The following is an 11700-nucleotide window of genomic DNA, read 5'->3' on the forward strand; positions in this document are numbered from 1 at the left end:
AAAATTTCATAATTCGGCAATGTCAGGAAGTATGTTAAATTAAGGATGCAAGATTAGAGGACAAACATGAAAAAAAATGAAAAAATTGAAAAAACATAGAGTTAAAATAAAGCTAGTAAAAAAGAAAGTATCCAGTTTTTATCAAAACAAAGTTCATTAAATATTATTTTTATTTATTTATTTTTTTTTTTTTACATATTTATTTATAGGTGGAGCCCTCTATATAAAAAAGTGGTGTGGCTAAAGCGTATTCATTATAAAATCAACATAATTTCCATATGGACCAATTATAATTCAAAAGATAAATTACTATTATACAATGAATATTATATTAAGCTTATTCTTACCGTAATAAGCCATTATAAAAAAAAAAAAACTGATAATATTTTATAATATTGAGTGTCAAGGTTTTAGTAATTAAATTAAAACTTATTATTTTAATTAAAATAAATTATCCCATTCAGATTTTGAAATATTATCATTATTCATTTATAGTAAATGAACATTTATGGTATTCATATTGAAAGAAAATAATTTTTCACACTGTTAATTATATCCAGGTAAATATTAGACCAATTATTGACTGAATATTTGTCAAAAACTATACTCTTAATGATGCATAATTAGGACAAACACTATAATTAGGATAAACAAAAATTATGTGGCACATAACTTGATAACATTATAGTTGCAAAAAAACTTATTTTTTTAAATAATTATTCTTACCTAAAATATTTGAAAAAGCCTGTTTTAATTTCTCACTAACCTGAAAATTGACTATATGGTATAATCCTATTCTATTCTGTTGTTTAGTTATATTTAACATTATTATTAACCCGCTCCAGTTCATGTAGTTTTCTAAAATAAGCATTATGATACCTTGCAATATTGGATTTTAAAAACTTCCCAAATATTTCAATGTAGATTTCAATAAACACCAACTAACATGCTGAGCCCCAGTTTCCATTTTAATTATAAACTTAGGGTATTTTTGAAAAGCTGTATATGCTGCTTGTAAAGGTTAAGGTTGGCCCATTCTATTTATTTGCATATCATAATCTTCAAACCTGAGTAGAGGTGTGCTCAAAATCATTGACCTGTTCAAATTCAGTTTAGAAATAAATTCATTTCTCAATTGTTCTCGGATTTTTCAAGAAATGTTTGTTATATTAACATCAAAATTTTAACATTTTCAACATTTAACATTTTCTTTTAGAACAGTTTCTTTTCAATCAGTATTCAACATTTTTTACATGAGTACAAAGAAAATATGAAATGTCATTTGTTACTTGTAATTATAATTACATTCACTACTAAAAATATACCATAAGATTAGTGGAATGTAGATTGACAAAAAAATGCAGTGGTGTGACTATTTGAAAGACTAGTTATAGCTGCCTATACAAGAACGCTGGATAATTGTTCAAATGGTTTTGGAACATGAAGTGAGGAGAAATTTTACAATTGCCTCTTATATGAGGAAAATAGCTTGACTTCAAGTAGTTGCAAGCTTGAATTATAAAAATGATACTTATAAGATTTGACATTTGTGAGATACAAAAACTTGCATTCAAAAATTAGAAAATTATTTATTTATCCTATGACAAATTTATGTTATATTTATGCAAAAAAGGCATCAGATATATACAGGCAATGAAAAGAATATAATTTTAATTGTTTTTACAGTCTTCCTCAGATTCATCTGCATTGCCTTAGATTAGTTTCAGTTGAAGTTATGGTTGGTGAATACCATTAAAGTAAAGACACATTTGTTGGTTATGCTGTGATTGAAAATTGTCTTAATTGTCTAAATGTCTTTGTAATTTTATATGCTAGTTTTATGTACATAATTTTTCCTTAGAGCTCCAGTATCTGTAATACATCTGAGAAATCCACTGCTTCCCAAATTAAGTTTAATGATAATATTTATTAAATAGACCTTTTGTTATTATACACAACTTAATTTTTTGATTACCTTTGTGAAATGTAATTATTTGTGCTTTCTAAAATGTATAGTAACATAATAACATAATTTGTTAATATTTTAATTTTAAAAGAAAACTCAGTATCACTAATATTTCGGGTGATTAAAAAAGGACTTCAGAAATTTAAAAGTATGTAAAAAATGAATGAGATAACTTACTGATTTGGTTGAGGTCCATTTCAAAGAAAAGATCATCAGGTTTGTCCCTTAACATTCACTTCGGTTTGATATGGTATCCAATTGTAATGCAACATACATTCCACTTGATGTCAATTTCATTCAGATTAGCCAGCAAGTTGGATGTTACCTCTGCAGTTGCAGTGTTAATTCGAAGTCTTAGCTCAAGATCAGCAGGCAAAAGTGATACATAAACCTGATCTTTAATGAAAACCCACAAGAAAAAATCTAGTGGGATCAAATCTGGGGAGCCAGGTGGCCGTGCAATTACATATTCATGACTAATCCACTGACCTGGGAATGAATTGAGTATCAAGAAAGTCTTGGACTTCCAGGTGGTAGTGAGGTGGTGCCCCATCTTGCTGATAGTAATGGCATCTATCTTAGTCATCATCCCCTAATTGAAGAATTAGAGAATTCTGAAGCATGTCTAGGTAAACAATACCATTTATGGTTGTCTCCTGGAACAATGGGCCATACAGTCTTTGCATAGAGCACAAAAAACATCGACCTTAGGGTTATCACAAATGTACTGTTTTTACTCTTTCTTTAGGTTCTTTTTTTCTTTGTTTTAATCATTTATTAATTCATGCAATTTTTAATTCTTTACTTTTTTTCATGAATGTTTTTGCTACCCCATGTTTAGCAGTTATGGATGTTCACCTTGCCACTGATTTGAAACATTGACTTATCACTAAAAATTACATTGTTTGAAAATGTATCATTGTCTGCAATTCTATCTATTATTTCCATCCAAAACTATAGCTGAACAACTTTTTCATCATCTGTAATGTGTTGAACAATAATTAGTTTGTATGGCTTGAAGTGCAATTGTTTACATAATATGCGCCAAACAGTTGTTTGTGGAATGCAATCTCATGTGATCCACGTCAAGTTGATTTCTTCAGACTATGTATAAAGCTTTCTCTGAAAGTTGCTTGTTATACAGCAGCTTTAGGGGGATACATGGGCATCCTGGAGATTTTGTATGTTTAACAGAACAACTTGTCTCAACAAAGGTTTGCTGAAGAGTAAACTGTATGCCTACTAGGAGGCTTCCTACCATTATCTTTATGAAAGTTATGTTGACCTGCAGTTGCTGATTGTAGATTGTGAAACAAAAACGCACAGCAAGCATGTTTCACACCAGTAAAAGTATTATCCATTTTTAACAGTGCTGGTGGCTGAATTTGGTACTAATGAACTACGTAAGTCAAAACTTGATATGTTTTGCTATGAAATGAGATCTCGACCAAATCAGCTAAGTTATTTGAATAGAATTTTGTATGCTTTTTAAGTTGTTAACTCCTTTTTGAATCATCCGGTATGTTAAACAATAAGGAGCTGATCGAGCCACCTTACAGTAGTAAGGCCTTTGTAAATTTATATCCCGTATTAACCTTCTTTTTAGTAACTTCACACAGTGCCCTTAAGTTCTTGAGCTAACTCCCAATCTTTTATAATATATACCTCAAAATATAATACGTAAAGGCCTGGTTAAACTCAATGAATACAAATATAAGCAATTTGCATTATTTTTAAATTTTGAATGAGCAGTAATATTAAGTACAAATAATTGTCTTTACAGCTCCTTTGTTTTCTGTATCCAGACTAGCATTCCAGAATCAGATCGTTTTGATCTGTTCATACATAATCTGGCTTAAATTTGTTAACTGACTTCCAGTAAGAGATAGTAATTTTCAGGCAATGTTTCATTGCATTTTAAACAGAATTGAGTGAGTGTAAAATTTTATACCAAGTGTAAGGAAAATATTCTGTTATAAAAAAATTTGTTCAAATTACACTTGTACAAAAAAAAAATCATATAGTATACATCTAACCCAGTACATGTCAGAACTAGATTTATTAATCAAATATTTTATTAACTTAGATATACCATCCTTGTGAGGGGTCCTTATATGTCTCGCACATAAATAAACAGTACAATCAGTTATGGTAGTGGTTATAGATTACTAAAATAATCTTCCCACACCTCTATGCTAATCAGGTGATCATATAAATTTGGCTAAAACAGTTTACATTATTACACTTTGATAGATTATCATTGATAATGTTTATAAACATTTTTTTTTAGTTAGTTTTTAATAAAGTTGTATACCATTTTTTTAAAAAGATTGTAACCATATTTATAAGTCCTGTAATAACTAAACCTGTTATATAGTTGAACAAAAAATTTTACATGTTTTTTATAGAACCAAAATAAATCTTAATCAACAAATCAAAATCAAATCAAGGTTTACAAGACATTATTCTTTATTGTTTAATTGTTAAAGATAAAAGCAGAGTAAGTGATCTGATTTATGGCTGTTTTAAATAACATTTATAATTGTTATAGGTGAGGGACTAAAGTCTGCTATTACTAATAATAATGACTGGTCTTTGCTGCATCACAGAGCTAAACATTAAACCCTTTTTAAAGACAAATACAACTCAATGACTCATCATTAGTTGTCTTTATATTATCTCTGGTTTTTAAAATTAAAGGAAAATGATGCTGTCATGATATGACGATCTCTAAATCCAATAAAATTTGTAGATGGTAAACATTTCCTCACACCAGATCTGGTACAATGGCTGAATGTCTTACGTAGTTAAATTTACCTTTTTTTTATTATTATTAATGTAAATTAACTGTTTTATAAAATCAATAAGTGATTTACCCCTTTGATTCAGAATTACATCCTCACTGTACGCAAAGGCAAAAGTTGAGTTCCCTCAAACAACTCCTTTAAACTTTTTTCCTCTGGGACCACCATTAGTTATTGCTTAAGAGGATGAGATGAATGATTTGTAGAGTGTATGAAAATGCTGTGCCTGACTGGGATTTGAACCTGGGACCTCTGGACGAAAGGCCGAAACACTACCTCTCACACCACAGAGGTCGGCAACTCCTTTAAACCTGTATTGATTGGGATTATCATGGTTGCCCATAGCCATGAAATAATAGAAAAAAGTGATTAGTGATAGAAGTAAACTGTCATTCTAAATCTATTACTATAAAATTTCTATTTTACAAAAATGTTGGGAAAAAAATTTACATCCCAGGTGAGTAAATATGAAACAAGAATTTTTGTATAGAAATTACATGTTTAGTGTATGAAAACTGTAAAAAATATTTTATTTGAAGTATTGTTCATCGCTAGCTATATATTTTACCCATCTCTTTGACAATTTATGATGCCACGCCAAAAAAACTGTTGCTCTTTTGAGGCAAACTAGTCATCAAGCCATTTTCATAAGAAGTGAAGTGCTTCCCAGCAAGTACATGTCCCATCAATACAAATAAATAGTAGCTGGACAAATCCAAGTTTGTTGAGTACGCAGCATATGAAAGTGTTTCTCAACTGAACACCTCAATCATTTGACTGGTTTTTCTGTGTGTGATGGTACATTATCATGAAGAAAATTCACTTTGTGTTGCCTTTTTTGATATTCTGGTCGTTTTTCACGTAATGCTTGATTCAAATAGATCATTTGTAGCGTTCAGTATTAACGGTCTCACCAGGTTTTAGCAGCTCATAATAGATCACACCCTTCTGATCCCACCAAACACAGAGCATTGTCTTCTTTCCCTAGCGATTTGACCTTGAAATCAATATTGATGGTTCACTTGGTGTTACCATTTCGTTCACTTGGAGTTTCGAGAATCCTAAGCGTAAAAGATCATGATACTTTTAGGATTCTAGAAATATATTCACTTGTTAAATTCGATGGAGAAATGACTTTCTTTTGTACCTGGCAAGCAGCATTTTGCAAGTTTTTTTTCAGTTTTCATGCTGTCTTTCATTCAGCTCATGTGGAACATTTTCCCATCTTCTGGATCTTTCCCATGGCTTTCAAACACATGGCGACGGCTTCTTGTGTTACATTTAATTGATCGATGAGTTGTTGCATTTAAACGTCATTCTCATCCAACAATGCTTGCAATTCGCTGTCTTAAAACTCTTTCGGTGGTCTTCCACCTTTCTTTGTTTCTCACGTCAAAATTGCCACTTTTGAATTTTTTTTCAAACCACTCGATCACTGTGATTTAATTAAGAACATTCTCACCATAAGCTTTGACGAGCATTCGATGCAATTTTGCAGCAGTTTCTGTAAATGGTAACAGAAAATTAATGTTGTCGGCAAATTGTAGTTTGTAGGTACAAAACTCGACATGTTCAATGCTAATTAAAACTATGCTGTTGTATGAAACTTGTATTGTTGCGAGTTGAAAATCTTTGTCAGCTGTCAAAGAAAGAAAGTGGCGACAATGATGAAGTTTGATGGTAACTACATTGACAGCTAGGGCCATCTATAGGCAAATTGTGGTTTCATATTTACACACCTGGTACATACATATTTCATTTTTTTCCAAGAATAAGAAATAAAAGAAATTAAAAATTTTAAAACAATATACAAATTTAAGCATCTACACCATGAAAAGACAAAAATCAGCAATAAAATGTGTGAAAGTTATATTGAAACTGTTGCACTCTTATGTAAGCAGCATACAAGGGGGTAACAATTTTTTTTTTTTTTTTAATTTATGTGTTTATTATTTTTGATTTTTTTTTTGATTGATGTGTTTATTATTTTATTTATTAAAATGAAAACCTTCAATCCCCTTCAAAATACTCTCCATTACAGCTAACTCATTCGTCTATTTTATTCTGTTGTTCAAAACATGTTTTAAATTTGTTTGTTGTGATGCTTGACAACATCTTTGTCATATTGTTCTTCACATCATCCACGTTCATGTCCCTCTTCATTCATGGACACAAAAAAAAAACGCTTGGAGGTAAATCAGGTGAATAATCGGGAATGCGGCAAGAGAGTCATTCTATTTTTTTTTTTTTTTTTTTTTTTTTTTTTTTTTTTTTTTTTTTTTTTTTTTGGTGCAACGTAAGCTGTGTAAGCAGGTGATTTTTTGTCATTGTGGAAAAACCAGTTGCTCTTCTGCCACAAATCGGTCCTTTTTTTGTTCCAAACTGTTGTGCAATCTCCTCATAATCTGCAAGTAGAAACCCTAGATTATGGTCTGATCTGATGGAAGAATTTTGAATGCACCACCCCTCTCGCATTGAAAAACAAATGAGCATTATATTGATGACTTCACTTAACAAGCTTTTTTTGGTCGAGGCAGTATTGCAGTCTTCCACTGGTTTGACTTTTATTTGGTTTTGGGGTGGTAACCTTAACATCATGATTCGTTACCAGTTGTGATCTTGAAAAGAAAACTGGGTTGGTTTGGTATTGTTCTTTCAAAGTACAGCACACTTCCAAGTGACCCTCTTTTTGCTGAGAGGTTAGGAAAGCCGAGGAATAAACTTTGCAGTGACCCTTTTCATCCCCAAATCTTCTGGTAAAATTCACTGAACTGAGCTCAAAGTTACTTCAGAGTACATCTCAATTTACGTTTGTCTTAAGCACAATTGTGTGAAATTTTCAACATTTTTATCCATTTCGGGAAGTTAAAAGGGCATCCAGAACAAGGTTGGTCATCAATCTACGAGGCATGTTTTTAAAGTAAGGGCTGTTTTGATATAAAAATTGAAATATCCAAAATAGAAAAAACTTTATTATAACAAAATAAAACTTACATGCATATACAATTTTTCTAAGTATTTGCTATTCACTGCAATACATTTTTGATATCGGCATACCTGCTTCATTATTTTGTTACTTAAGAATTCTCCTGCCTGTGATTTAAACCAATTAATTACTCTGTTTTGCAATTCTTCATCATCTTCAAACTTCTGTGATTCAAGCCATTGTTTTAAATGTAGAAAAAGGTAATCACTCTGTGCAAGATTCGGACTGTAAGGCAGATGTTTGAAGATTTCCCAACGAAATTGTCACAGTTGTTCAGTGGTTTTGTTTGCTGTGTGAAGTTGTGTGTTATGGAAAAACAAAATCCCATTGGTTAGCTTCTCGTGCCTTTTGTTTTGAATTGTTTCACAGTATGTATTGGCATTAACTGTTCTTTCACGTTCAAGAAATTCAATCAGCAATATCCCTTTGACATCCCAAAAAACCATAGTCATAAGCTTTTTCAATGAACTTTTTAGCTTAAACTTTTGGGACTTTGGGAATGATGAATGCTGCCATTGCATTGATTGCTGCCTTGTCTCAACATTTGAATAAGATATTCACGTTTCATCACCACTCACAATGTGCTTCCATAAATTATCACCTTCATTTTCATAGCGTCTGAAAAATGTGTCTGAGCTGCAGCAATATGTTTTTCTTTGTATGTTTCTGTGGACATTTTTGGTATTCATCTGGAACACAACTTTCTGTAAGCCAGTTTTTCAGTTAAAATGTCATAAATAATGGATTGCAAAACAAAAGGAAATTCATTTAATAATTGAGAGATGGTAAGCCTTCTGTTTTTACAGAGTTTTTCATTCACATTTTCAGTCATTTCATCTGTGATGAGAGTCATACAACCACTACGTTCTTTATCATGAACATTTGTTCTTCCTCCACAAAGCAAATGACACCATTGGCGAACTTTACCTTCGCACATAACACTGGGTCTGTAAACATCGACAATTTCTCTTTGAATATCATCGGCAGATTTGGTTTTTGCCAATAGATAACGAATTACTAACTGCACTTCACGACTTGTAGAATTATTTATTGCAGCACTTATTTCAGTCAGGCTATACACATCAACTAATTTGAATAACATCAACCTAATGTTGCATATAGATGATTATTGATATAAATAAACATGCCACACTAGCACCATCAATTTCCATTGCATCTAATGGTGGAAAATTGAAAACTGTCCTACTTATAAAGCATGCCTCTTACATTTCACTTTTTTGAAACACAAATCCATTCGTATGCTTTACCCATAGTAGGATCCTTGTAAGCTCCATAGTGGTAATCCTGGGCCAAGGTGACTGAGAGATGTTATAGGCCGAGGTTTAAAAGATGATCTCTGGCAGGGCTAAATACGGAGCGGGTGGTAGGAGGGTGTCTTCCCCTAGCGGATCAGTATCATTATAAGTTGTTTTCAGCAATAGTTCTGTGGCGTTTTTCCTAAGCAGGAAGCAAAACTTCATGGCCATGCACGCTGTTCATTAAAGTCCACCGTGACTAAAACTGAGAAGCAAGCAAAACAGATTTCACAAAAAAATTTGCAGAGGTAGACATAACCATCCCCGATAATGCTGCTTTGCAGACTGATATGGAAAGAGTTGCTTACACCCTCCTAGTGGGAGAACTGAATATTATGGAAACTCAGCCCAGTGCAATGCGATTTTGGTTATTTTTGGGTACCCCTTCGTAGGCTACTTTTACAAGCTGTTACACAATAGGCCATTGTATTTCACTGAGTGCTGGACAGAAAGAAGTATGAATTTTTTATCTGCAACCAATTTTCTGCGATTGCTTTATTCAGAGAACACAATTAATAATAGTGCATTTTAAATTAAAGCCTGAGAAGGATGATAAATAATGCCAGATTCTAGAGGGAAAGAAACTGTTGTTTTTTTTTTAATTTTTACTTTATAGTTTTTAAGTCTTAATATATAATTACAGGGTTTTTTGCTGCTTTAAATTTTATAAATTTTGGCAATTAATTTAGGCGGTTTATCACTGCCTGTAAATTAACTGTCCAAGAAATTGGTATAAATTGGTATGGTAAAAATTTATAAAATAGCATGAGTTTCTATCAGAATTACTAGTAATGTTGGCCAAAAATCACTAGCAAATAAAAAAGTGATTCCAACCATAAATTTATTGGAATTTCAAAGCTTTAAATATCCGGGTAGCAGCTTTTGTATGACCCAGTGAATATTGGTTTACTCATTCTGTGTAACAAGGTTTTGTTAAACCAATCCCTTGCAATAGTTTACCAAATATTCCATGTTTTTGTTGTAATTGATTATTGGGTAGAGATAAATACAATAATGCGTAATTTGAGATTAATGTGATGCAGCAACAGCTAAGGGTATTTTTCCCAAGCCATCAAAGGAAGATAACCTTTTTAACCGTTGTCCACTGTGAGTAAATATTATAAATAAAAACATATATTGTGTGTAAGATGACCATTCAGCATAATAGAAAGACAGATGTTTGCTGCTTCCTTTACTTTTAAATTTAAGTATTATCTTATAATGTCTTTTAATTTATTCATACCTGTAATTTGTTTAGTTAATGTATCGACATATTGTAGTAGGACTAATATAACTGACCAGGGTAATGGATTTCTTCCAATTAAGAATAAAGAAAAAGAAACTAAATAAGAATCTAGAAGGAACTAAAAGGTTTTCTTAGAATAACAGGTCCAATGGCACCTCCAAGAGCTTTCGTTGAACCAGAAGGGTTTCTGGACCTAAATAAGAACTTATAGAAAAATGTAAGGGCGCGACAATGAAAATTATTATGTTTCAACAATTAAAAGGATGAGTTGGGTACTGATTTTGCAGGCCAGGAAATATAAATACAGCCGTGGACCAGTGGTTAGAGTCAGTAGTTCTGTGAGGCTCTGTTCAGTGCAGTCATGATAACAATGATATCAATACGCATGTAACAAGTGAAAAGTGTGTCACAAGTATTCCAGTGTGAATAGTGGGTGAATACAAGAAGTTATTCGGCAAGTTGTGAAACAGTAGTGAAAGTGACAGTATTCTATTCATTCATGAAGTATAAGGTACTTCTAATGTAAACATTAAAGTAATATTATTTTCAGAAAGTGAATTGTATGAACTTTAGACTGTTATCTTATTGTTGATTCCTGAATTGTATGAACTTTAGACTGTTATCTTACTGTTAATACTATATTAGTTTCTATAAGTCATTATAATGTTTTAGTAAATTGGACTGTATTATGGTATTTGTAATTTAACTATCATTAAATAAATCTTATTTTTATATATTGGCTTTTTTTTGTACAATAAATCAAATACAATATATCAGTACAGAGGAATATGGGTCTTATAAGTATTGACTTTAGAAAAATCATATATATATATATATATATATAGTTTACCAAAACTAAGTAGATCACAAGTTTAAAAAGTCTGGATGCAAAGTAACCTATAGTACAACAGAAAACTGATTTTAAGTACAAAACTCAATATTATTTGTGCAAATGAAAGTAGTGATTGGAACACATAACAATATGACATTCATAAACCCTCTAATTTGAGAGAAATTATCATTAAATCATTAAATGAAGAAATAAATCACAGATCAAATATACTATTTAACCTCTTTAACCTTGTTTCAGGATTCTTAATTTTTTCAAGGTCATAACTTTTTAAAATTTCTGACCGGGCTGCGTTGTAGTGCCAAAACTATCTGGAAGCAAAATTCTAAATGTTGACTGAGATTAAACTTTTTCTTATAAAAGCAGCTATGAATTAAGTAATTTAAAAAAAAAATTGTTGTCTATTTTTTTAAGAGATGTGTACTTTTTATTGAAAATTAAGTTAAGAAATTACCGATTAATTCTTACAATTAGAGAAATGCAGAAAAACTTCTGAATGCTAATGAAATTACAAAAATGTGTCTACCAAAGT

General features: G+C 31.3%; 1 long non-coding RNA gene across 1 annotated transcript in view; it reads left to right on the forward strand.

Moving 5' to 3' along the window:
* The window catches only part of LOC142318237 (uncharacterized), a 34223-nt gene extending 23259 nt beyond the window's left edge, over positions 1-10964 (forward strand). The window contains exon 4 of the long non-coding RNA XR_012754859.1: positions 10331-10964. This is a non-coding gene — a long non-coding RNA (uncharacterized LOC142318237). The remainder of the gene's footprint in view (positions 1-10330) is intronic.
* Positions 10965-11700: the final 736 nt, after the last annotated feature.

This window comes from Lycorma delicatula, chromosome 1 (assembly GCF_047948215.1).
Source record: "Lycorma delicatula isolate Av1 chromosome 1, ASM4794821v1, whole genome shotgun sequence".
NCBI lineage: Eukaryota > Metazoa > Arthropoda > Insecta > Hemiptera > Fulgoridae > Lycorma > Lycorma delicatula.